This window comes from Solea senegalensis, linkage group LG9 (assembly GCF_019176455.1).
Source record: "Solea senegalensis isolate Sse05_10M linkage group LG9, IFAPA_SoseM_1, whole genome shotgun sequence".
NCBI lineage: Eukaryota > Metazoa > Chordata > Actinopteri > Pleuronectiformes > Soleidae > Solea > Solea senegalensis.
The window spans coordinates 14,836,557-14,863,653 of NC_058029.1; the positions used below are offsets into that span (position 1 = coordinate 14,836,557).

General features: G+C 41.3%; 2 long non-coding RNA genes across 3 annotated transcripts in view; one reads left to right on the forward strand and one right to left on the reverse strand.

Annotated features, from left to right (window-relative positions):
- Positions 1-27,097, forward strand: part of LOC122774950 — a 94,752-nt gene that overhangs the window by 29,473 nt on the left and 38,182 nt on the right. For both annotated transcript variants that reach the window (XR_006361035.1, XR_006361036.1), the window contains exon 3: positions 17,468-17,603. This is a non-coding gene — a long non-coding RNA (uncharacterized LOC122774950). The remainder of the gene's footprint in view (positions 1-17,467; positions 17,604-27,097) is intronic.
- Positions 1-27,097, reverse strand: part of LOC122774951 — a 170,434-nt gene that overhangs the window by 27,610 nt on the left and 115,727 nt on the right. The window contains exon 4 of the long non-coding RNA XR_006361037.1: positions 15,851-15,935. This is a non-coding gene — a long non-coding RNA (uncharacterized LOC122774951). The remainder of the gene's footprint in view (positions 1-15,850; positions 15,936-27,097) is intronic.

The following is a 27,097-nucleotide window of genomic DNA, read 5'->3' on the forward strand; positions in this document are numbered from 1 at the left end:
GGATTTTCCTTTTAGAAATACGGTCGTCCATTTTTCTACAGCCTCACTTTGAAGAGACAAGACACGTTCCAGTTCAACACGACAGGCCTGCATTTGAAGGAATAAACAGCTGAAGGGACGGCGGAAAGAATGGCCTCTATTGTTTCCGCCTTTGACACTTATGATGTCTTCGACTTTTTAACCCCAGCGGTCATTGGACGTAGGAGTCCTCCTTCTCTGTCCGTCTGCTTATCTGATTTGTCCTCTTCTGTATCAGTCACACAGCAAAACCCTCCTCACCTCTCCTTCTCTGTCTCATTACCTTTCCTTCCCACCAGCCCCTCACACACACACACACACACACACACACAATCTAGTGCCTGCGGTCATTCAGTTTGTGATTGAACTGGCTTTGTTGTGTGCATGGCTGTGTGCATGTGTGCGTTTGATGGGAACAACAGCGAGATCCAGTGGTGGGGACAAGGCCATAGAGAGTAACAGGATGAGAGAGTTGAATGAGAGACTCACAAAGAGTGAGAAAGATGTGATGGAGGCAAGAGAGGGAGGACTGTGGATACGGCAGATACAGCCTTGATCTCGATACAGCCCCACTGACCTTCCATCCACCTGGTATTTCTCTTCTTTTTTTTACCCCCATGTTCTCTCTTTTCTGTCTCACTCACTTCCTCTCTGAATGCTGCGAAACAACAAGGACCAATTAGTCTTTTACTGTGCTGTGCTTCATTTAATACCGTCGCTTAGCGGCCCCTCGGGATGTCACAGAAGGCCACACATTTCGCAGCGAAACAGTGCACATTAAGTTCTGTAAATATGTAACTTTTTAAATCATCATTCTGTTGTGTCTGTCAGTCTCTTTCTCCCTCAATAGATCAGCCAGACACGTTGAGCCCCCTTCCACTCTGTATAGCCCTCTCTTCTACCACGTAATTCGAGAGGGAACAAGAAAAATAAAAAAAATCCCCCAGTAGTCTGACCCACAGTTGAACTTTTGCTTGCTTGACAGATTGCTGCAACACAAGGTTTTCCTTTCATCTGCACAAAGAAGGACCCCCATCCAACCCCTTTATTTTTAATGCGTTGTGTCTTTCACCACAAATGGACGGCAGTAAAAAGATCAAATCCAATGCCATTAATGTGTGTGATATGGGTGCTTTGTGCGTGTGTGTGTGTGAGTGTGTGTTTGTCCACCTTGGTGCCATTGATGTATATGATGATTGTGTGTCTGCATGAGACCAATTCTATGAGATAGGAACAGCTAGAGCGGAGATAAGGGCAGCACAGAAAGAGGCTTTGATATTGCCAGATGCCGTAAGAAGTGCCACAGACGGTTATAATGATTCATTAGGTCTCACTTTATACACCTCTTATTGTGAGAGTACACCCTGAAACACACACTGAACTGAGACCAATTATCCACAGCACAAACAGGAACGCCGTGGAGAATGTGATCACATCGCATTCATAATAATAATAAGAAGAAGAGGTTTTCTTACATTTGATGTGATAAATTACAGTTGTGCTGTGCTTGTGTATTTATACAGTGACACTTTGAGATGCTTCACAGCTCATGGATCTGGGCGTCCCTGCAAATCCCAAACCTTTTCACCTTGGATTGAGCAAGTACAGTTAAAGTTACATTTTAGTGAGCTGGTGTTTTAAGGTGGATTTGTGGGGATGCTAAATGAAAGCAAAAGTACACCCCATCCTGAAATCCAAAATGAAATCTACCCTTTGTCTATGTGGTTTAACAAAAACGGTGAATTACCCGGCGATCGGAGATGTTTTTAATCATAATTATTATCACTTGGAGTAAAGTGCATTATAGGGACATGGTGGGACAATTCCATTATTTGTAATGATAAGTCCCATTATAAATCCTTGTCAGGCCACTATGAACATAACAGTCCATTTTGTTGTGGACAAAATGAAAGGTTATGGTGGTGGCGAGAGAAAATAAAGGTTATAAATGAAATTGAGTATTTCCTGTATGAGGACATTTAGGAGATTGAGATTGTAATCATTAAGGTTGTGGCTGACAAAGAGTAAAATGGACCATGGGGGGTCTATTGTTGGGCCTAAATGAAAAAGTAAGGACTTGACATTGCAAAGGTGAGAGTTATGGCATTAGTGAGGCATTAGTGAGGCAAGGAAAGAAAAAAAAGGGCTGTGGATAGAGATAGATGGATGGGATACATGAAGGTGGAAGGGGATGAGATGTTGGGGAGCTGGAAAGGGAAATAGAGGGGAGGATGGGAAATAAGCTAGTGCTTTAGTGAGTAGTCTCTCAAAATAAAGCTCTGCTAAGATGCCCTGCTCCATGGTCTTCTTCTAAAACCCTTCCTCAAGCATGTTCCCTTAACCTTTCTCCTGTTGTCTCCTCACCCTCCTCCCATCCTAGCCTCTCACCAAATCCTTCCCTTTGTGGGTCTCTTACATTGATTATATAGAAAAAGTGGACGTCGTCCCCCGCCTCTCGTCTGTCCCCCATTTATCTGTCACCTCGACCAGCCGCGGCAGATGGCTGCACATCTTTGAGTCTGGTTCTGCCAGAGATTTCATGCCATTCAAAGGGAGTTTTTTCTCTCTCCACTGATGCCAAGTGCTTGCTCATGGTGCAAACTGTCGGGTTTCTCTTCTCTGCTCTCTTCCGTGCTATGTAAAGTGCCTTGTGATAATACATGTTGTGACTTGGCGCTGTACAGATACAATTTGATTTGATTCTAGTTGCGAAACACACTACTGATTTTAAGCCTCGAGGTTTGCAATTTGACCAGCGCCACGTCGCTTTTGCAAACAGACTTCACCTTTAAACCAGGCGCCTATTGCACGATACAAGCTGTCCGTCACACCAGTGTCCGCTCATATATGCCGTATTTTATGGATCATAATCTTCCATTCAAACTGATACCTTTTTGCTATGTGGTATCGCCCCCTGGTGACTCGTCACAAAATTGCGGCCTCCTACTTTAAAGGCCCTGGTATACTTCCATGCACATATCGCGGACCGCGGTGTACTCGCGTGTCAGGGTCCCACTTCACCATCAGGGGGCGGTACAAGTCTGGACGCAGGAGATAGGACGTATTCCTACCACAGAAGAAGAGAACAATACTACAGCTCCCTTTGCTACCGGTGGGGCGGAGATTCAGCACGGTGCGCATTGGGTCTGTGGAGGGCCTTTAGAGTCAATATGCAAACTGGAAGTTTACATTCAGTTTTTATATGTATATTCACCCAGTGAAGAAGAACGTGTCTATTGGAGAAAAGGCTCTTAAGTATGGACTAAAAAAAAACAAGAAAAAGTGAGGAAAATAGCACATGGATATTGGTATATTATACAATAGTTCAATGAAATACTGAAAGGTCGGTGTCACATGGTAGATGGTAGAATAATCTGACATTTACAAACAGTGTTTTTAAATTTGCTTGATGGAAATAAGGACAAATGTCAGAGCGAACAAGTTTACAACATGTAAGGCTTTTATTTGTTACTTATTTAGGACCTTTTTTTGGCATAAACCTTGTCAGGACCAGTAGTCATCATGAAGACCAAAACCTGCACCATAATGAGCAAAACCTCATTTCTGGTTAGGTTTAGGGCTAAGATGTGAATTGTGGTTAGGTTAAGGTTAGGGTGAGGCATTAACTGGTTATGGTTAAGGTTAGGGATAATGCTTTGTTTTGTCTGTCCAAATGAATGGAAATCAATAAAATGTCCTAGGAAGAATCACTATACTTACATGTGTGTGTGTGTGCGTGTGCGTGTGCATAAATGTAGCAGATCTAACACACACTGAACCCTTAACCCCTCGCCGTGCAAATCCTTGGCTCTGGATCTGCGTTGCTTGGCAGGCTACTCAGGAAAAATCAAGTGTGTGTCTCTCTGTGTGTAATTGCTAGGCGTGTGGGAGAGGTGTGTGTGTGTGTGTGTGTTTTTGGTCTGAGTTGAATTTCTTGCCTTTTTTAAAAATTTTAAAATCCTGCAGCCCAAGTCGAGCGAGGCCCTGCACATTGAAATATTAATATTAAATCATGAAAAGATCACCACTTAATCTATTCAGTATCTTATTTTGAATGTTTTTACAGCGAGGAAAGAGACGGTGTCATTGATTGAATGCTCTATTGTTTTTGAGCTATCTAATAAAAATAAAAAAAACTGATGCAATCACTGCACCGTGTGCACATCACTTCTGTTTCCCCCGCTCTGCCCTTAGGCTCATTTAAACATGTCAGTATCTTTCATGTGGAGAATCATTCAAGCCAATGAGTGGGTTCATTTCTTTTTTCTTTTTTTTTTTGGTCCACTCGCAGTTTAAAAACTCTCGGTTTATCATCTCAGAGGTGCTTTTAAAGAAATCCCAACCCGTGAGGCTTTTCAGCAGGTAATCTGTTACCTGTAATAAATTAAATCTCAAAAGTAATGTCCAAATCTCGTTCACACTATAAATGCATTTATGGGCCCCAGACATTGTTCAGTATAAGTCTTTCATCTACAAGGCTTTAAGCTGTGTTAGCGCTGCCAGTGAGACACGCTGTTTAAGACTTGGCAGCTCGTCTGCAACCTCCACAGTAAATAGTTTGCAGCTGACTTTTATGCACAGTGGCTTTCAAATCTTTCAAAAATGATTTTTGTTGCAGCCAAAAGTCATTTTGTGGCGAAAGGTCAGCGACCTGTAATCCCACAGTGGGTGAGTCAGCCTGCCCCGTGTCTGTCATTTGGAGGTCAGGCAAGGTTTACTAGTGACACTGCATGTAACTTTGGAAGGATGGAAGGTTTTCTAAAATGAATTTTGTATCCATGTTTAAACCTGGAGCAGGGGTCTATGGAGGAGCAGTGGCTTCTGAAAGACAAGCGCAAAGAAATACTTTCAAATGACTGTTTACGGTTTGTATGTGCGTGTGTGTGTGTGTTTACCAGTAGTGGTGGAACCTGCTGTGGGAGAAAAATCCTCTCTACTTGACAGTTTACTAACCACACACACACACACACACACACACACCTAGTGTTTTTAACAAGATAGACCTGCTGCGCTAGTTCTCTGTAAAATCAACTAATAATATATATATCAGGAAGGGAAGTTACAATGAAGATCATAGAGGTCACTGTGTGTGTGTGTGTGTGTGTTCAGAGAGAGAGAGGGAGAGAGAGAGAAGGGGAGGGCTCAAGTTTAATTATTTACAGCTGAGCAACCCCCACTCTCTCAGTCTACCCTATAATCCAGAGTTAGGTTATAAACACAGTTAAAGTTTCCATCTCTCTCTCTCTCTCTCTCCCTCGTGCTCTCTCTCGCTCACCCGTCTTGGGTGGCCAAGCTGTGTGCATATGTGCGTGTCTGTCTGCATGTGTGTGTGTTTGCCTGTGTGATGGTTCTTGTTTGTCTATTTGCGTCTCTGTGGATGACGGTGCAGTTTTGCGGCTTCGCTGTGACCCATCCCGACCAAGACTGTGCTCCTTTTTAAGCTCATGGGAGTCGGGATTTGAGCATGTTTGTCAGAAGAGAAATAAATGACATCACTGCTCGATATATATATATTTGCCGTAATGTCACTGGCCGGTCCCTCAGCGCTGCCAAGTGGTTTAGGTGTCTTTGGCAGATGTAGTGTATACAGCGCTGATGCAGCAGGTTTTCGTCAACATTGTTCCTGTGAGAGTAAAGTAACACGAGAGGAAACTACAACGACAACGCTAATGCAGGAAGGGAAATGACGCAGAATAAAACATGAGCGGAGAAATGTGTCCGTGTGATCAAGAAAAACAGTAACAGTAAACATGTTTTGAGGACATCCTCAAAGAGGATGACACAATATGACCTGTCATTGCCATTATCTGTGCACGGCTAATAAAGAATTAGGATTGAGTTTTGATTTCGCTGACCACAAGTATGGTGTTATTTATTCAAGCCTGTGATTAAATCCAACACGCCATAATTGAGATACTGCATCCCTGCCCCATTTCCAGGAATGTTGATGCCTCAGACATGGAGTCAGGCAAAGTCGTTTAGTTCTAAGTATTTTTTATTTCTGTGTCCTGCTCTGTGGTCATCCAAGGTACTGCAGCTCTGTGGTTGTGAAACACACACTTGGTTTTTGCTATTGAATGACAGTTACTCTACTTAGCCGTTTCCCGTGCAGCTACTGCAAGCAAAGATGTTCAGAAGCTTTGATAATTGTGCAAATCGGAGGGACTGTGGAGTCGTACGGTGTCTCCGGGTTGTCAATTTGGCTCAGTTTGAATATAAACAGTTCAGGTGTTTGGGTGTTAGTGTGTGCATGCGGTTTTGTGCACGCAAATAGCGCGAGTGCCCGGTCCCCTTACTCTTTTCTCTCATTTTGTTTTATGCCATGCCCACTTTGGCTGGGAATTCTAGGTTGAAATTGGTCTCAGGTGGAAGCTCTTTGTAAAATGACGTCAGGACGGAGAGGACAACTTCAATAGAAATATTTGTAAACGGCTGGTTTTCACTGTCTTCAATAATAACTGTACTATATTCTCAGAAAAGTATATCATTTAGTGTTTAATCCGAGGCCCATACGTGCACGAGTGAGTTCATGTGAAGAGAAAGAGAGGAGCAGGATGGTACAAGTATGAGAAGCCGCTGACACCACTCTTTAGCTGCAGAGAATATAGAGAGCCACTATATAATCTGTGGGTGGCCTACAACACTTTTTGAAAGAGAAGGGAGGGTAGTTTGCGGTTGATCTGTGGAAAGTTAAATCAGCCAATCCTCTCAAGTCTTAAATCAGTGTCAGAATGTTATTGATGTGCTCTATTTTTAAGGTGAGATGCAGACTCTTAATGTATCTACTTCTGCTCTTACACTCTCTCTCTCCATGTATGCTTTGAGCATTCCTCTCTCTGCACAACTGTGTGAAAAAATAAGCTGGCTTGGCTCACTCTCCCAAAAGTTAATGATTTAGAGGAGGTGTTGGCAGACTAAATTGTCACCCTCTGAAAGGACCCATTGAGATTGCGCATGTGAAACCGCACATATCTGCAACAACGCTGAACAGCCAAGAAAGACTGAGCCTCCTCCACCCAAATCGAAACCAAAGTCTCTTCAAAACGGTAATGAACCCCCGGTTATTTAGCTCTTTGTCAGTTCAAAGGCACAAATTGGAATAAAATAAAAACCCTGAATAAAATATGGGTCATGGCCCTTTTCAAGCTGTCGAACCCTGCAATCAGCAGTGTTTTGCCAAGACTAACAGATTATATTAGATCAAATATGAATGAATGATAAAAGCTGGGGTAATAAAAAAAAAAAGAAGACATATTTATATATCGCTGGAAGACTCTCTTTCAAGATGTTATTTCCTGAAGCCCTTCATTTCTGTCTGCATGGATGGATGCAGGTGTTTGCAGGTTAAACATGGAAACCTTAAATCACTTAACTGATAAATCAGATGGATTGACTGCTGGGGTTTTTCCCCATGTGTGTGCAACTCTTTGCTAATTCTCCTGCAGAAAAATGAAGAGATGAAAAAAAATCCCTCAGATGAAGGCGCAGAAACTGAGCCGGTGTAATATGACAACTAAATTGACGGCGTTGGGCAGACTAAGCCGACTCCCCTGAAGGCCCTATGAAAGGTTTCTTTGAGAGGCCGTGTCAGCAGGTGAATGGAGGTGAAATATGTCGGCTCCCTCCTCCTCTCTCTCTCCCCTCTCCACCTGTGTTATGTTTTCCTGTCTCCTGCTTCGATAACTAGTTGTTCCAGGCTCCAATGGTGATATGAAGCCTGGCCTGCCCACCGGTGCATCCATCCATCCATCCATCCATCCATCCATCATCACAAGGTTCAATTTAAAATATTGCAAATTTTAACCAAACTTTCAAAAACTCTGTGAAAGAAGGATAAGAGAGGCCAACTTTGATGAAGCCTCACTTTAGTTCATGCAGTCATAGACCCAGCTGAAAACAGTCACACTCATCCCAAAGCGTTCCATTTACGTAAGTAACGCTCCTTCCTCACTACATTCTTCTTTGCCACCACAGCCTCGACCTTTCTAGATCAGAGTGTAACAGGTTCAAAGGTTTGAAATGATCTTGCTTGGGCTCACTACGACGGGGGGTTTCGTGCATTGCACTCAATGTTTGGCTTAGCTCGTTGCTTGCCCGATCCTGGGTGCATCTAAAGAGTGGAGCCAGCAGCTTAAAGTCTAATTGCATTTCCATTTGTTGCAATAAATGGTTTAATTATGATGAGAGTGTTCCTGGCTGAAATGATGTAAATAACGAGCCCCAGCTGCTGATAAATGGTGGCATTATGTAGCTGTTTGCGTCTATTATTTTAGTAAAATTTGCTTCTTGCACTAAGTGGAGGAATGTTATGGTTTCCTTATCAGGCCACACAATCCTCCTCTCTCCCGTTGTATCAGCTGTTTTACCAGTTCAGTAACAGTTCTGGATCTTTTTTTATTTGCAGAATCCATTTCGCTTGCACGTTTATGCATTTACCATTTGTTGATACGACAACTCTTCCACCTCAAGTTTAGAAATGTGAAAGTGATATCTATCTATCTATCTATCTATCTATCTATCTATCTATCTATCTATCTATCTATCTATCTATCTATCTATCTATCTATCTATCTATATCCATCCATCCATCCATCCATCCATCCATCCATCCATCCATCCATCCATCCATCCATCCATCCTGCCTTTTATGTGTGTGTGTGGTAACAGAGGGAGTTATTCCACCGCAGCTAACAGCTACCTTTGATGGTCCTTCTTGATTTATGGCAACATTAAAAGGCTGTTGCCGGCGTTTGCATTTTTATTTTATGTTTCCTCTTCCATGCATGAAGAGACTCTGTGACTTATTAGTGCGACAGATTCTGCAGAGGACAGTGTTTTGATGTGCGTGGAGGGGCAGGTGGGTGTGTAGGGGCGGATCAGTGAGACTGCAATCTGTGCGACATGCATTTTAATGATTCCACTTAAATCTTACTTTTCCTGGAAAGTTCTCTGCTCTTTAGAGTGTGAAGGCACTTTGTTTATTCAGTGTTTCCTCAAAAGAACATCTGCAGTGCATCACCAACCTGCATGACAATTCTATTTGCCATCTTGTAAAAACAAACAGCACATCATGGACACATGTTTTTTACACTCTATATGGCTCTTTTTTTTTTTATTTCATTATGCCTGAATCAACAGTCGTCTTGACAAAAATGGATCCTGACACCACCCTGCATCAGGCCCTGAGCTAGTGAGAGACAATATGTTGTTCTAATATGCTAATTCCGTATTAAAGATTCAGTGAAAATGAGTGTGTGAGATGATCACACCATTAAAAGTTAGCATTAGCAGTGTAGTATGCTAATCAGACCAGATGGGACCATTCTGTTTGTGTAAATCAACTCCCTCTCTTTCTTTGCAGTGAGACCTGCAAAGATAATCCTTGACGGGATGCGAATATGCTTGCATTAGAATTGCGACCAGATTTTTGTGAAATATGTTGGCGAAAACGCTTACGCTGAAGTACGTCACTTTGACAAAGAAAATACCCCCCTTTAGATTATGCTTGTGCTTTGAGCAGTGGCCTGTGATGTGCAGCACATTGCAGGGGTTATTACATGATTAAGTGCCGTAATTAATTTTTCAGTGGATTCACTTCCCTGAACCTTGCTTGCTTGTGCGTGGCCTCAAGAATGCACTGTTTACTGCCAGTCCCCATAGTGGCCATTACTGTAATGAAATCTTATAACCCTAATGCCCAAAAGCTCACTTGATATTTCCTGCCATCCCCTGTTAAACATATTACCTTAAGCAACACTGTGTGTAAAAGTTATACCTTTATAATTATAAAGACTGCCTCGTTATGGGGGTTAAATATTTAAATAATGGCAATAAAATGGGTATAAAAAAAACGAAAACAGCTGTTTGCACCATAAAATAAGGAGCAGTCCTTCCTCTGAAAATCCATTATTTGTATCCCCTGACTGCTGTCATTATCCTAACACCAAATAATCGGTCTCTCAAAAAAAAAACCCAGTATCCCTCTTTAGCCAAAATCAGTATTAGTTTTCCACCACTGTCCCCGGGCATGTTCTGGCTCCCTGGTCCCATAATCCGGGACATATTCAAAGATCCTTAACCCAGCAACAAGCTTTGTTTTTGGGCTTCAGTCCAGCTCTGCTCTTGGGAGGTCCAACAGCTCCTCCAATCCCCCTCTAGTCATTTTTTTGCTATAGAGGGTTTTTATTTTCAATCATGCTGTCCCAATCCCCAGGACAATTAGAGGTCATCACAGAACAGTTTATAGAAAGTGCACAGCAACAGAATGCTGTTTTGGAAAGTTGTAATGGTCCCTTGTGTGGGTAAATACGGGTAGAGAGACGATTTGTACAATGCAGAAACAGAAGTGTGTAGCTTATCTTTTAATAATTTTACTTAGCGTTTATTAAGCGTGTTTATTCAAAACCCCCAGGAGTTGAGATGGAACAAAAAAAAAGTAATGGTTTGCATAGGCATTCATTGCAAGTCCTCACCAGATTTAACTGTCAAACTTTGAAATGTGAATAGAAACTATATGCTCTATCCATATTTCCATTGCTCACGTTCATTATGACAAGTCAATCCGCAAGTAAGATTAGAGATCTTAGGCTCTGACACATTGAAGATGGTGTAAAACTTTATCAAATACTGATTTATGCCTGCAGTAAAGACACTGTTTGTTTCCTTGTGTTACAAAACAGATTCTAACAATGTGAACATTGTCAGGAAACCACAAAGACACTGGTGCAGAATATTCTCACATTCTTCCCGCGTGCCCGACATTATTGTACTGAATATTAGCCCATAAATTAAGAGCATTTAAACCATTATTGCAACACACACACACACACACACACACACACAACTCTGTCAATATTGCTCAGCAGCCTTTTACGAAATCTATTAAGCCTTGGACTTTGAAGTTTAAAATAACCACAGTGTAATTGTTCACCTTTTATCTTCACCTCCTGACTCCAGCAGCAGAAGCCGAACAGTGCTCTCTCTGTTTCCCTCTCTCTTTCTCACTCTGCCATTATCTTGTCAGCATGAGCTCATTGTCTGATCCAAGGCCAGTGATGTCATTTCCTTCATAAACAAGTCAGACTTCCTCTCCGGGGTCTATATCAGCTGAGCTTATCCAGGGAGTATTCCAGAGGGAATTCAGTTCATTTCAGCCCCACCTCAAACTATTATTTTTAAGTCACTTCTTATACCTGAATAAGACTATATTCACTATCTTCTTTCCCTTTGATCATGATTAGTTTAAACATTAATAGGAACAGGTTAATGGCGAACAACACGGACATGTGTGGCGCTTGTCATCCCATGAACATCCCTGCATTGTCTACTTGACTCTGACTCACAGCACAGGTCAACAAAGTCTTTGACTTCTCATCTGGATTTTTAGTGAAGTGTTCAGAAGTGGATCGGGTTTAGGTTATGAAAAAAGAAAGAAAGAAAATCTCAGTCGCCGCACTATGTGGAATTTAACTGCTTCTCTGTTTGACCATTCGAAGGACCTTGCACATGTATTCAAGTGGAGCTTGTAGTCCTGCTAAATCAGTGCGGTGAAGGGAATATGGACTTTTATGGAGGGAATTTTACAGAGTGAAGCACAAGTGTATCAGCCTCTACATCAACACAGGCTGGGTCACTATATCCAGCCAAGGTAATCACAATCTAAATGAGCTTTAAAGCTGCTGGTTGCTGCATGCTGGGGGAAAGGGGGCCCTGTTTTCTTTGCCAAGCCCCCTTCTCACTCAGTTTCTCAGTGATGGCTGATATGGGTTAAGGGTTGAAACTCCTACACACCCATGTGTTTTAACAGTTCACCACATGTGTTATCAGCTGAGCCATGAATGTGGGAAAGCCCCACAGGCGGAATGACATCATGCCCAGTGTAAAAGTAGATGCAGTTTTCAGCCAGAGGGGTGTAACTGGGAAAACTGTAGGAAACGGGAGAGATTGATGAAAACAACTGACTGAAACCAGTGGAAACAAACACATGATAAAGGAAGGCCTCGCATTAACTGTTAAAGTGTGAGCAAAAGCTGTGGCCTTTCAGAAAGGGTCAAACATGGATGACATTTGAGCTGTTCTATACCAAAGGTGGGGTGATTACTCAAAGATCTGAACCAGAGTGAGGGTGTAGATGTGAAGTCTTGTACTCTTTGAACTTCTCACTCTAGCAACAGTAGCAACCTTTGCCGTATGAAAACAATGTTGACATTCTGGCCTTTATTGATGTGTTTTACTGCAGCATGGCTAAAGAAATTGATTTTTTCGCTTCAAATTGATTTTACATGTACTAGCCCTTTAAAATCTCTGGTATAGTCAGCAGTTTATTGCTGATATGTTTTAACAGCTAAAGCTCCTCTGCATGTGTTATCAGTTTAGTCATAATGAGCAAGGAGCCCAGTGGCAGAGTGACATAATTTATGGTTAACAGCGAGAACATACTGTAGGGGCGGGACTGGAAAATAAACGGGAATCTGTAGAAATGAGGGTGAATTGAGAAAGATTGAAAACAATGGACATAATGATGGACGATGATATACTCTCATCGGCTCACATTAGGAATTTAAGCACGCTGAAGTGATTGCCTTTGACAAGAACACAAACAGCATTGCTGAGTAGGGCAAGAGAGGATCTTCAGAAGTGAAGCCCTTACACTTGAGACTGTGCATGAAGATGGTCTCTAATCAGAAAATTAAAAATAAAACTCCTAATAATGATCTTAACACCCTGTAGTGAGAAGCATGTTCCAGCTAATGGCGTACAAACTGCCATGAAAAAAACAACAACTTTCCAAAATGTAGTTTGACGTCCATCTTTAAGTGGGTCTTCAAATGTTTAAGTTAATACTTATATATGGTTGACTTTCTGGTGAACTTTGGAACACCATGACATTATGTTATAAAATAAAGTTAACTACATTTGCAAATGAATTTCTTTTCTTTTAATATTAATTCAATTAAGCCGAAGATGCCGAGATTGTTTGCTGTCAGGATTAGAAATGAGCGTATTCGAGGGATTGAAGGACAACACAGGTGGTGTAGTGGTTAGCACTCTGGCCTTGATCCCATCCCGGTTGGAACAAGGGTCTTTCTGCATGGAGTTTGCAAGTTCTCCCCATGTGTGTGTGTGTGTGTGTTCCCTCTGGGTTCTCTTAGTTTCCTATCACAGTCCAAAAACATGCAGATTTGGGGATCGGGCAAATTGGACACTCTAAATTGACCGCAAGTGTGAGAATGGATATTTATCTCTATATGTGGCCCCGTGATGGACTGGCGATCTGTACCCTGCCTTTCACTCTGTGTCAGCTGAGATTGGCACCAGCGACCCCCGCGACACTCATGTGGAGGATAAAGCGGTAGAAGATGAGTGAGTGAGTGAACAGTTGAACAGCTTGGAGATGAAGCAAGGTTGAGATGTTTTGGTCAGTGGGAGGGACCGTTATTTGATCGGATGGTGAAGACAGAACTGGAAGACCACAGAGAAGGATCAGGAATGTTGTGAAGGAGGACATTTGGTGTCACAGAAGAGGACACAAGGGGCAGGGCAAGATGGAGGCAGATGATCCGCTCAAGGGTCGACACAAGAAGAAGAGTTAAGGGCTGTCGTACCTTTGCCAGGTCATTTAATTTTTGGATTAAAAGAGGAAAATCAGCCAAAGTCATCGCTGTCAGTCAGCACTGGTTTCCCCTCAGGCACTAACAAGAGAGAAGCGGTAAACCATCCCTGTTGTTAAGCTTAAAGGGAAACTGCTTTAGGGGAGATAACACCATTAATACCATCATCACTATGACCAAAGCGCTGACCAGCGCTATCATCGTCATCATCTCCCACAGCTCAGTGCAGTGCCATAAAAATCTTTTAAGCCCAGTAGTAAACATGACATAATTTTTTTTTCCCCCTTTCTATAACTCTCCAGTGAACGGCTGACAGAGCTGAAGACCAGAGAAGTAGTTTTTGCAAATGATGTGATGTGTTGGCATCTTTGCTGGAATTGTCAGCTGCTTTGCTTTCTACATCTAAGAGAAAATGCCCTGTAGGAAAGTTGACATCACTCCCATCCTGCAGAACAATAATTGGCATTCCTAATCCAATGACATAAAATTGACATATGTGTGGAAGGGGGAGAATATATATATATATATATATATATATATATATATATAGGATAAATCACTGGCCGTTCTGCAGGAATTGTCAGCTGTTTGGCATTCTGGAAAATGAGGGGTGGGGGCCTGACTGAAGTGTTTCAGCAGAGCAGCACACTTGCCAGAGACAGGGTCCATGAACTGTGAATATAAGGGTTCAAAACTCCTCACAGGATGCTGTCACATGTCTGTGCAATGTTCCAAGTCTATCTACACTGTAACGTCTAAAACTGTTTAATAACCCTCTGTGTGTGTGTGTGTAAGAGAGATAGACCAGTTTGCTCTCGGCCTAAATGACATAATTCCAAGATGCTGGCAGCACAGTGTAGAACTTAAAAAACTGATATAAAAGTGAGGAAACGAGACAGTGGAAACATTTTGGAAATCATGACCACATTGGAGAGCTCATGTTTAAACCTATAACGTGTCACGTTTGGATCTAAACTCAGTGAAGCTGGGACTGTGGGTTCATCTGCTGTAGCTATGGGCCTGAAAGGAGTGACTAAAACCAAACACGCTACTAAATAAACTAAATCCTAAAGCAGCATCCTGAAAAGTGACAGCGAGGTGGCAAGTGATGACCTCACTGTTTGCTGTTGTCTGTTTTCTCAGGAGAAAAGGGAGAATGTGCGTGCGAGTGTGTATTTGTGCTCGATGATTCACCACAGGGAAAATGCCAAACGCCGTAAATACCAGAGACACACTTTTACACGCTCTTACACATAAGCACAGCAGCATCGGAGTGTGTGTGTGTGTGTGTGTGTGTGTGTGTGTGTGTTCACAGAGAGCTGACAGCTAGGTAATGTCATCGTGTCCAAATTGAGCTTTTGCAATATGCATTAATGCATTAAGTGTGCAGGCTGTGTGTGATGACACATACCGAGACTTCAGTAGTCGTAGAAAAACACCAGTGGACTGAGTGGACTAAATAACTGATGATTTGATTTTCTTCAAAAAATAGTGGGAAAATGACATGGGATTGTACCTCCACTTTGTTTGGGAATTAATTGGTTTATTTATTTACAGTTTATTTCAAGAGATAATTTTAATTCCCAATTTATTATTAGAAGTTACAAAGAAAAAGTTTTAACAGATGGTTTTGATCTCTGCAACCTGTAGGACAAGAGAAAGGACCCTAAGCTCATACAGAATGACCAAATAATGATGTCATCACTAGCTTTGTTTATATGGACACAAGTAATTGGGAAAAAAAAAAATAGGGCACTTAAACAAGAAAACTGCGATCTGATAAAGCCCATTCGGAAAAACAAATTGATCAGTGTGTATTTCCACTCCAAAAAAAGAGTCACGAACAAACACAAAACGGACAGAATGAATGAATGAATGAAGACCTTTTGCACATGTGAACATAATGAATGTGACACTATGAAGTCAGAAATAGTTATATAGTCTAATAATGTATGACCGTCTGCCACTGGTAACATTAGAGGCACAATCTTCAGTTTATGTAGAGGACACACAAAAAAAAAAAACTCATCATATACAGTAAATGATGTCATGATGTTGTCATTGGCAATATATGGCAACAAAGCCAATGATCAAGCCATATGTTGCCCACCTGATGCTTATCTTTATAATCTGCAAATGTAAAACTATATAGTGTGCAGTATATAGCACATCATAGTGTTTTGTTTTTTTCATACATCCGTGTTTGAGACGTTTTTACTCACCCACACAGTATCAGGCTAATTGGTCATTTCACTCTTCTGCAGTTTCTCTAATGACCATAAGACGCTGAAGATTCACATGGTGAGCCTTAAGGAGAGAAAAAGAGAGATACTTATGGTTATTAAGCTTGATTGACAAGACGTTTCAGCATGTGTGTTGTTCATAATTTGGGATTTCCACAGTTCAAACACATTTTTTTCCTGGCAAGTATTAGATAAAAAACTCAGTTTGAGTGTGTCTAAGTCGCACACACACACACACACACACACACACACAGAGTTAATCATTCTAAACAACATGCCACAAACACACAGTATATTTCAGTGTGGAGGCCATGTGGGGCTCTCACACCGTCGGGAAGAGGGGTGACTAACTTATTGTCAAGATGTCAGGATTTAGGTAACTCCATATAAGGGCCCGAGACAAAGCCCCATATAAGGGCCTGTGGGCATTACCAACCTGAATCACTGATATAAAATTAATTACTGAGCTGTGAACCTGAGCAATGACAGCAGAGAATGGCATTCATGCACCAAAAGGATAAAGCAGACTCAGTGGTTGAGTCAGTCCTCTGAGGGGTGATGGCATCATTGTCTGACAAATGAAAATCTGAAGCCTCAAGTGCTTTGTATAGCATGCACAGCCTTTAGATGTGTCCCACGGGCACAATGCAGCCCGGTCTGACTCACATGAGTCACGCTGATGTCTTACATTGTGTATTGTGCTCACATCAGTGAGGAAAGCAGTTTGCCATATGAATCATGAGGTTTATACTAATCACGTGACTCAAATCCCATAAAGAAATGTCTGTCTGTCTGTCTGTTTGATCCTTTAAGTTTAAAGTCTTGGCTTAGTTAGTCCAATAGACTGTATTAGGACATGTAGATGTAGATGTGAAGGAGTGAAAGTGGCAGGGGGCGACTCCACTGGTTGCAAAAAGAACTGCATTTGAACAGGAATTTTTGGGAAAATGAGCTGACTCAGCTGAGGAGTTGATTTACAATATCACAAAACATATCATTCAAAAGGAAAATAGATGATAAACCAGAGCTCAGTGTGACTGATGTCAATATTCACTTTCAAAAACTGACAGCACTGGTCACAAATCTTGAGGCTTCATAGTGGGAGAAAAGCTGAAAGCAGATTTTTTATTTTTTTACACACAGTTAATGAATAGTCTGTGAATAATAAGTGAAGTGAATAAGTAAAGGATCTATCTGAGTGCATGCAGTATACAGTATGTTGTAGTAGGCCTGGCTCTCTGAGCCCCTGCTCTGTCATAGGTATGACATTACATACAGTACATGCATACTACTACTGTAATATTTCTATGTTGTTGCACACACACAGACACACACACACACACACTGCCTTCACCTGTCAGTCTTCGTCTTTCTTCTTGTAGTGTGATAGTGCATCTTTGTTTATCTCGTTACCATAAAAAAACACAATCAGCCACCAGTCAACACTGAGTGACTCCAAACAAGCAGGATTATTGCTCTAATTAAGCTTTAATAAGCCCTTATTAAACGGCTGCAGGCCTCGTTAGGCGGTTCATTAAGTCATTTCATCCTTTTATTCCTTCATTAAGTCTCTGTTCTTCTCTCCTTTCTTCTCAGGGAGTGTGGGAGCGATGAGGTCTGGGAGATCATGACCTTAATTCTCTCCAAGACAGACAGTTTAATTAACACTGGAGGAATCCTCACTGGCTCCAGACTGCTACAATGGAATGTTCAGGGGAATTGGATTGCCAAGGTAAGACACTAAGCTAAGGTGTTTTTTTTTACTGGCAATATACACTAATAACCTGTTAAATTACACCCTCAGAGTCCCCCCGTATTTATGATGTAATCAGACTGTAATATTGGATGCATAAAAACATACAGAAAGTAATTGTGTAATTTAGCAGTGTTATGGAGAAAAACTGGTTTGATTAAATGTTAGTGTATTCGTTATCTTTATTTTTCTTGTCTTTATACCAGACCTGAGCAGGAGTGAAGGGAAATACATGTATTCAAAGTTGGAGGAATAAATGTAAATAAAAAATATGCATCCAACTATGTGTCGTGTGCAGTTCACGCCCATATTTTAGATGCAAGACAGTTTGTTTAACATGGTTTTTGTTAAAATGGAAATCTTGATGTACTGAGTTCACAAACCTACAAAAGTTTCAATGAAAGTAAAGAGGAGTACATATTTAAGATCACTCTCATGCGGCTAGTGAGCAAAAACTAGCATCTAGCATCGGTTTTTGACATTTTGACTGGTGAAGCGCCGCGCTGTTTTCGTGTCACTTCATTAGATTACACCAACCTTCACTTATTCAAAGAGAAAGTATGTCAGCATGAAGATGTGACATGGTTTAAAAATATATCTCAGGGGTTTGGGGAACATGTCACACATGTTATTTTTCAAATTATGCAAACACACGCACACACGCACAAACACACAAATTAAAAACAGGAAAAGCCTCCATCCTTCCGTATAGAGCATATTTACCCCAAAGCTCAAAAGCCGAAGCGCTCGCTCTTTCTTTCTTTGTGTGTGTGTGTGTTTGTTTGTGTGTGTGTGTGTGTGTTTTCGCCAACTGTGCATGAATAATGGAAAGGTGAACCCTGCTCTCTTACACCTGAAGTGAGCAACGCGTTATTCCCAGAGAAGGATAAGTGTGACTTAAGTGTACTTGAGTCATTTGAACACAAATGTGTAGAAAAGCAAATTAATATAAGAACCATGGGAAGGAGTGGAGGCAGAGATGCTGTTTGCCTGCGAGTTCCGGTATGTGAAGACAGATGGGGATGAGCTACTGAAACAGTAACACGCGGAAACAAAGCCAAATTTGGCCGTCCACTTTGAGTGAAGGGTTTGTGTGTGTGTGTGTGTGTGTGTGTGTTTATCAGCAGCTTGGAACCTGCTGAGGTGACAGATGTTCATGGCAGAAATAGGCACAATGTCCAAATTAATCCACTGGTGCGTGTGTGTGTGTGTGTGTGTTTGAATGCTGACATGATTTACTGCAAACAGGTAAGACTCCACCACCATCATCCTTGAAGTGATGTGACTTTCCTGAATTTCCAGTAGACGTCCAAACCCCAGGATTCACCCATCGTCTTGCCTTCCCGTCGTTGTTGTGCAGCATGTGAAGGAGCTGCTATTTCACTGTTCTATTCTCCCCGTTCCTCTTGTCTCGCGTATTTCTCACCGCTGACGTGGTTCATTAATATCATCCAACTTTGTGCCAATGTGCCAATTTCCTGCCACTTGAGTCATGGGGGAGCTGAAGCCAATCATAACTGACATTGGGTAGGAGGCAGTGTTCACCATGGACATGTTGTCAGCCTATCGCAGGGCCAACGGGCAATTTACTGTCTCTAATTAACCTATCCCCAATCAGCATGTATTTCCCTTTTTCTTTTCCTGTTCTTTTTTTCCAACTTTCCCAAGGAAAAAGTCGATAAAATTGAAATTAAGAGTGTCTTTTTCAAGACACCTGGAGTTAAGGTTAGAGACCTGGCCAAGACAGACAGTAGCACAAATAAAACAACACATCACAAACATAAAATAACCATCGTGACTAAGAACAGCCACATATAGAGAATCCTCTCCCCCTCATCCAAAAATAACCTTCTCACAAGAGAAAATAACAATAATGAAAATAATAATACATACCACACACACATACATTGATGAAAGGCATGCACACACACACACCGCATATTATTTTTACCAGGCGTTACATGTCAAGGGATTAATTACACAATTATAAATAACCATTAAAAAGCAGAAGCTCCAACTGTGTGTAGCTTTGTTTAGGGAGAAGCGAAACTTCCACAGTTGAAGCCACATGGTCGCTGGAAATGTTTTTTGGTGTGTTTACAAAGCAGAGATGCTGTAAATTAGTAGACGTGGTCCAGTTTGAGTCTAAATCTAGATCTGAAATGCTGAACCCACTGGACCATGGCATGCGTGGAAGCAAGTCAAGCCCGGGCTCCGTGTTTTAATTAGCTGTAATTGTGTCTGTGGTCGGCTCAATAAAAGCAATCAAAAGCAAGCAATTATAAGATCTTGGTCACCAGCCCGGCATGTATTGAGACTGGGAAACGCGCGCTCATGTGCGCAGACAAATGTACACGCTGAAGCCCACTGTCACGTTTACATACAGGCAGTCACCCACACATTTCCTGTGTGTTTCATGTAGGCAGTCTTTTCTTCTGTGGAGAGGAAGTGTGGGTCTAATGATTTTTTTTTTTTTCCTATGCGTCACACTAACAGTGCACGCGGCAGCAGACAGCAGCACTGCACGTGTGTACATGTGAGAACCTTTATGCATACATGCATGAGCTTGTGAAGGACTTGACACACGCAGGTTTTTTGAGAAACCCCCTCGTCGCATTTGTTTTTTTTTTTTGTGTTTAGCGTCCTCACAGGAAATGTTTCTACTCACAAATGTACTGTTGCGCACTTCCACTTTGTCTCGGGGACAAAAACAAAAAATAAGTTTGTCTCCGAGGAGCTTCACACATATGCTTGTTGTTTGCATTTGATGTGACCATCTGTGCTCGTGAGACACTTCTGTATGTTTGTGCAGTTTGTTTTCGCGAGTGCTTGGTGCCCGGTTCTTGTAAACACCACCACCACCGAGAGCTTATGCACTTCGTAAACTCACTTCTTTTTTTTTTCAATGTGTGTTTGTACCACACTCTTCCATGTTGATTGTAATCAATATTTTATTTCGTCGGAGAATTTGTGTGCAGCAAGCCAAAATTTCAGTTATAATATGTTTTAGTAATGTATCATAAATTCGTGATACTGGGCTTCAGTTATGTCCTGTTTATCATCCTTATCCTTAAAGCTAAGTATGTTGTTTTCTTCTGTAAAATAAAGTTTTATGAACATTCTTAGGGTAAGAATATGTCTCACGAGGAAACAAGTGATAGGAAGAAAGAAACGTGCTGTTTCCACCCGTCCATAATACATAACTCTGGAGAACACTAATGGCACATGTTGTGTATCTATTTCACTAACACATCACTCATTCACAATGTAGTACATGATTTGTAAAGGTCATCTTATATGTATGGCATAAGAATACTGGCACTACAATCTATTAAATGATTAGAATTGATCCATCATCGATGTAGCGTGATTATTTCATACATTGAACCAGAACTGGGGTTAAATCAGGTAACTCATCAGGTTTTCTGCTCTAAGCTACATCTGGAAAAGACTGAATAATTCTTCACGGCTTGCAAGAGCGAAACAAGGTTATAACTAATCCCAGAGTACTTGGTTCCCAAAACTACAGCTGTGAGTTTTAGCGGTTCGTCTGAGGACACATAGAAGGGTTTCACTCAAGAAAGAGGACACATTCAAAGACCAAGGTTGGAGCATATATGACGATAACCCACTAACCCTCTAACCTCGAACCCAACCCTCTAACAGCATTTTGTAAAATTTTGGGAGAATTTTGGGAAGAAAACAGTCTTTTGATTGGATTCAAGGCCTTTGCTGAACTCTTCCTCCAAACCCATCACTCCTGTTTTCTACCTTTGCTCCCCGGTGCCAGCTCCATCACTTTCTTCTCTACATCTTTGACTTGTGAACACCCACTCTCCTTTCTTATCATTTCACCTCACGTCTTTCCTCCTGTTCCACAATCACTCTCTCCACACTCTCCATCACTCTGTCTTTCCCCCTTTCATTTCCTACTCCATCACTGCCACGGCAGATCTTTGTCTCTTTCAAATTAAGACTTTTACTTCTTAGAAGAAATGATGTTTTCCTATGTTTGTCATCAAGCTTTTTTTTTTTTTCTGTAACTAAGATAACATGACATTTAACAAATACTGTGACAACCCAATCCAATCCAGTTTTAGTAGAAAAAAAGCACCGGTGGCCAAAGTGCTATACATTAACATTATAATCCATATACAGTAAGACAATGAAGACAAATAAAAGCATGAAAAGCAATGACACAAATGAGATAAGCAAGCAAAAACTCAGATTGTGTTAAAATACAAAGAAAATAGTTACATTAAAAGAAGTGATTTAAACACAGGCAGGTAAGAGGTAACTCATTCCATATTTTGGGAGCCACAACTGCACAGGCCCGATCCCCTGTGAGCGGCAACCTTGTTTCAACCTTGGACAACTCGGAGCATCATATTAGCAGAACTGAGAGATGACCCATATCAACATGCAGCATCGCAAATGGAATCATCTAAACCGAATGGAATATCCCCGCTGTATATTTTCATTCCCGATCACTCAAATCATCAGTGCCAGAGTGGAAAGAAGACATGACGACAGAAGAACGCGGGTTAACGTTTGCACCCATTTCTGCTGCTGAGCTGCTTAAGTCTCATCAGGAGAGAAGCCATGCAGGAGCATAATCAGTGGGGGGGGGGAAAGCCACAAACCATGCACCACATGGACATAACGCAACATTAAAATGCTATGTTATATATATGCCATGTTATTAGGCTAACACGTCACAATGACAAGGCGTTATTACATGGCTTGGCCCCGAGCAGGTTTTTTTTTAGTAGGGTTAGTCTAATTTGTGCTACTGCTGGTACTTAACAAATTTACTCGGATGTGATTTGAATATTTGAATCCTTTTTTAAGGAAATAGAGAGCAGCATAGTTACATTTTGAGTGGTGTTGATATTCTCATCTAACTCTCAACAGGAAGGCAAATAATCAGATTCCCATAATGTCAATTACTCCCATTACTACGAACGTTTTTCTTTTTATTGCATTCCAGTGAGCAGGTGATTGCTGTGTTACAGTTAAAGAGTTACCAAAAACAATAATGTGTTTGCTTCATGTGGTGTCTGGTAATGTAACAATAACATGGTTTATACTTGTTTTTCTATTTATTTATTTATTTCAGAGAGCAGCAGTTTAATGGAGGGGATTTGTTGTTTTGCCTCTTAGAAAAATGTAAAGACATTTCTCTCTCTCTCTCTCTCTCTCTGGTCCCTTTCTCCTCCTTCTGCTCTCTTCAGCTTTCCCCAAGCCCTATGTTTCTCCCAGTTCCACATCAGCAGCAGTGAGACTACTGTTGCAACAGCTGAGTTGAGTTCAGTTGAGGTCAGACAGAGAGTGTGTGCTGCCCAGGGGAGATACACGCTGACTATCAACCAGATAAGCTGGAAGAAGATGTTCTGTCTCCCTCTCATTTTTCAAGGATTGCTGCTCCCACTGAGTGTCGAGAGGAACGAGCTTCAGAAACTAAATCTGGTCATTACAGCTAATGACAGTAATAATACATGAAATATTCCCTCGCTTTCATTTCACTATCACTCCTTCTTGGCATTCCTCGCCTCCTGCCTCTCATCCCCCATGTGGACACATGCACACGCACACAGGTTGGAATGATTATTTATGCCAGCAATAATCTGTGCTGAGAATAACACACACAAATTCGTTTGGTGATGTTGATGGATGCGTGTCTGTGCGTGTGTGGTTTTAAATTTGCGTCGCTTTCCCGCCGACAAGCTTGATCTGGGTAAACAAGGATCCAGGCAAATAACTGTGAAGTCAGAGATGGGAGAGGTGAGGGGTGTATGAAGCAGCAGCAGTGAGAGAGGCAGAAGCAAACACTTTGCAAAACCCTGAAGTCATCGACAGGAAGCTGATATTTTCCCAGACTTACTTCACTCTTTTTTTTTTTTAAGGGGGAGGGGTCTGATCCTACAATCTAAGCTTCCTCTGAGGGCCTAATAATACAACATGGCCATTGTGCAATATGGCGTTTCCCGTCGCTTGATTTAGCAGACGATGCATGCAATCTTTCCACTCCCAGTGTGGTTGGGTGAAGTTTTTACTGCCATCAGATTAGACTGTAATGCCACTTTGTAATAAAGAACTATTGTTGTCTGTCTCAGAGGAACATGAATTCACAGATAACACAACAGTAGCCAATCTACTGTTCTCCATGGCCTGAATCTGTTGGTGGTGTAGTTATTTTCTTTCATTCTTTACTTTTTAAGGTGGCAGCATTAAATAGCAGCATTAAATATGAGAAATGCGGGGAAAAACATTTCATCAGGGCGACGTCTGTTGGATTACAACTAACTCCAGTTAAGATGCAGAATAAGAGAGACCTTGAGGGTTGATAAACAACAAGTACTCTGACAGCTAATGCCCGCATTTAGTGCAAATACAAACTAGTAAACATGTACAAAGTATTTTTTTTTTTTATTTTTGTTGCATTTACAGACGCAGAGCCATAAATAAACAAGGTGATGGATCAAGACACTTATTCAAGACCAGCTAAAGTGAAGTGTTTTGAATAGATGATTTGTACATACGTAGTTATACTGGATAATGTAAAAAATAGCAGTTGTTGTTGGAGCTTGTTTTTTTACCCACACACAAAGCAAACTGGAATTTGTGTCCACTGTCTACAGAGACATTAGCTGCTGACTGTAAGTATTGATCCTGTGTGTGCATCTGTCTGTTATACTGGTTGTATTAACTTACAGGGTGTGTGTTACATGCAGCATGACTATCATTTTCCTATGCACCTACAATTGTAAAGGTGGTGAAATTGTGGTAACGTTACAGCAACTATGCTCTGAAATCTCATATTCTAACATCTGGTTTGATTTCATTGCCAGTACAAAAACACACAATATTGGATTGATAAGGAAATTATGTATCATCCAAATGGCTCCAGCTATAGGATTTCTTTAACTTTTAAAGGCACATGATAGTGGCTCCAAACATTGGTAAGTAAACAGCTGATAAAACTTGTAATTGCATTTTTTTTTTTTTTTTAGATTAAAAAGATCCATAAGGGCAATATGTGTCTTATTTGTCCTTTGGGATGCTGCTGAATTTTATTAGATACTGACTTGCAGGCAGGCAGGCTCAGCAGTAGAAAGAGTCCCACACAGACCTCTCACAAACGCAGAATGTGAGATGAAATTACTTGTTAAGATGGATGGTTTTTGCAGTGTATTTGACACAGCCTTATAAAAAATATAAATGATCTCGCAAATGAAATATTAACCCAACCATTGCCTCCGCGTTCACATTATACCTATGCTTGCCCTATATTACATCAAACACCTCGACTTTTATACAGTGTGTGTTTTCCTGAATGTTAAAACCCACAAACCTTCACTTATTATTCATCCTTCCTGGACACACGAAAGATCAATGGGCGGCGAGGAGATAATATAAAATTGCAAGGAAACCATTATTCTTACATGAGTTGTGGAAAACACAGTTGGTTCTATGAGCCAGACAGCACAACATTAATGAGACAGATCACTGTGTACCTCAGCTTATCCTTGGTCATCCCTACAGGCAAAGCTAACTCAGCTTGTCTTGCCAGGTTTACTAGTTTGTGTGTATGCGCGCGTGTGTGTGTGTGTGTGTGTGTGTGTAAATCTTTGTATATATCCCTTATCTGTTCATCTGGCTTCTGGACTGTCTCAGTGTTTGTTTCCATGTTTGGCTAACCATGCATCTATCCCTTTATCAGTAAATTTATCAGTTGGTGTGTGTGTCCATGGGTGAAATGACCAGTGGGCTTCCCACTGTGTTGACCACATGCTCTGCTTCATTCTCTTTTCCTCGGGTCCTCCTTTTAACCCCACCTGGCTGCTCTACCTTGACCACCCATGTTGTTATGTCTGGCCTGGCCTTTTGTATCTGAATGCTCACATTATTTATGCTCCTCCATGGGCTTTGGAGCGCCATAAGGGGTCCTTGCAGGTGAGAGCAGTACTTTATGAGATTTAATCCTACTTGTAAAACAAAACAAATGTAAAGTGGCTTTCGGGGTAGCTTATCTTCCGCACCAGTGATTCATTCAAAGTTCAAGACACAGAAGTGTTCGAATTATATCTTCAAACTATTTTCTTAGAAGTTTAAGGCAATAACTATAAACTAAATACTGAGTTGTGCTGTGTACTAGTAAACTGAATGTTTGACAACAAGCATGACAATTAAATCCTACGTGTTATCAGACATTTGGACCACTTGCATCCCCATTCCCAGCAGAAAGTACTACAGAGCTCCTCCTCACTCTCCTCCTGTTTTCAACTTTGTTTTCCCTCGTTTCATGGTCACGGTTCTCCAGTAGTCAACGACAATAAACATCTGATTTGTTTTGGCTGCAGCTTGTGAGTGCAAATACCTGACCTGTTGGCCATATGCCTGCTGAGAGTCTGGGGGAAGTGTCTGTCTCTGTGTATAACCTTACCTGTCTGACAATATGACATTGTTTGTGTTTGTGAACATGAGCAGTTTGTGTGATTGAGTGTGCACTTATATCCATTTGTCTTGGAGCATGTGTGTGTATTTCTCTCCAGGTCTTTTTGCCAAAAGGTCTTCTCATCCAAAGGCGCACTAATTACCTGTGTGTGGACTTAAAAGGATGGGAGTTTTTTGAGTCCAGAGACAGGAGGTGAACTGACATGTCCAGGTCTAGACTGATGTGGATGATTAGAAGGTGTGCCAGAGTGACATGGAGTGAAAAACAGACTATTTTGGACCGAGTTTTTTTTAAACTCACTTCCTTCCTGTTGTAACAGATTACAATGGGTGCCAGAAAAAGAAGGCTACACTTGTGGCAAAATGTCTAAGTAACTAAGACTGTCATTTATTATCCGAGAATTTGGATATCCGTTTGAACCCTAAAGAGTAAATCAATTGAGTTTTTCAAAATATACAGCCTTGAAGTGCATCAGACCATCAGATCAGATCTGAAGTAATTGCCATGTGGTGCAGCAGAGAGGGTGCTGTGATCACAGCTTGGCTTTAAATCCACTTTAAATTCATCAGGAAAATAAGATTGTTATATTTAGTTGTTTTGCTGTGCAAATGTGTGGACACGAGCAAGACAAACCTTCCTGCTGAGCTAATGCTGAGCTAATTATGACATCAAAGAATGTGGAAAATGGTGTATGGGAGCATTTCAGGTTCAACAACCTAGGTGGCAGTGTAACAAACAAATCTTCAGACTCAGCTCAGCTGTTAGCTCCACCTGAGAGAGGTGGCGGAGGCATCCGGATAGAGGAATCACAAGGAAAGTTCAAGCTCAAGTGACTCATACTGATATTAAATAGTGTCATCACATTGTGTGTGTGTTTGCTGGCAGGGGAAATATCCGAATAGCGTGTCAATGTATTATTCCTCAGAAATTTCTTTTTTGGATAAAGTGACAGTGCTGCCAGTTAAAATAATGACATCTTAATAACAGTTTCCTTCGCATGACGGAATTATTTTTA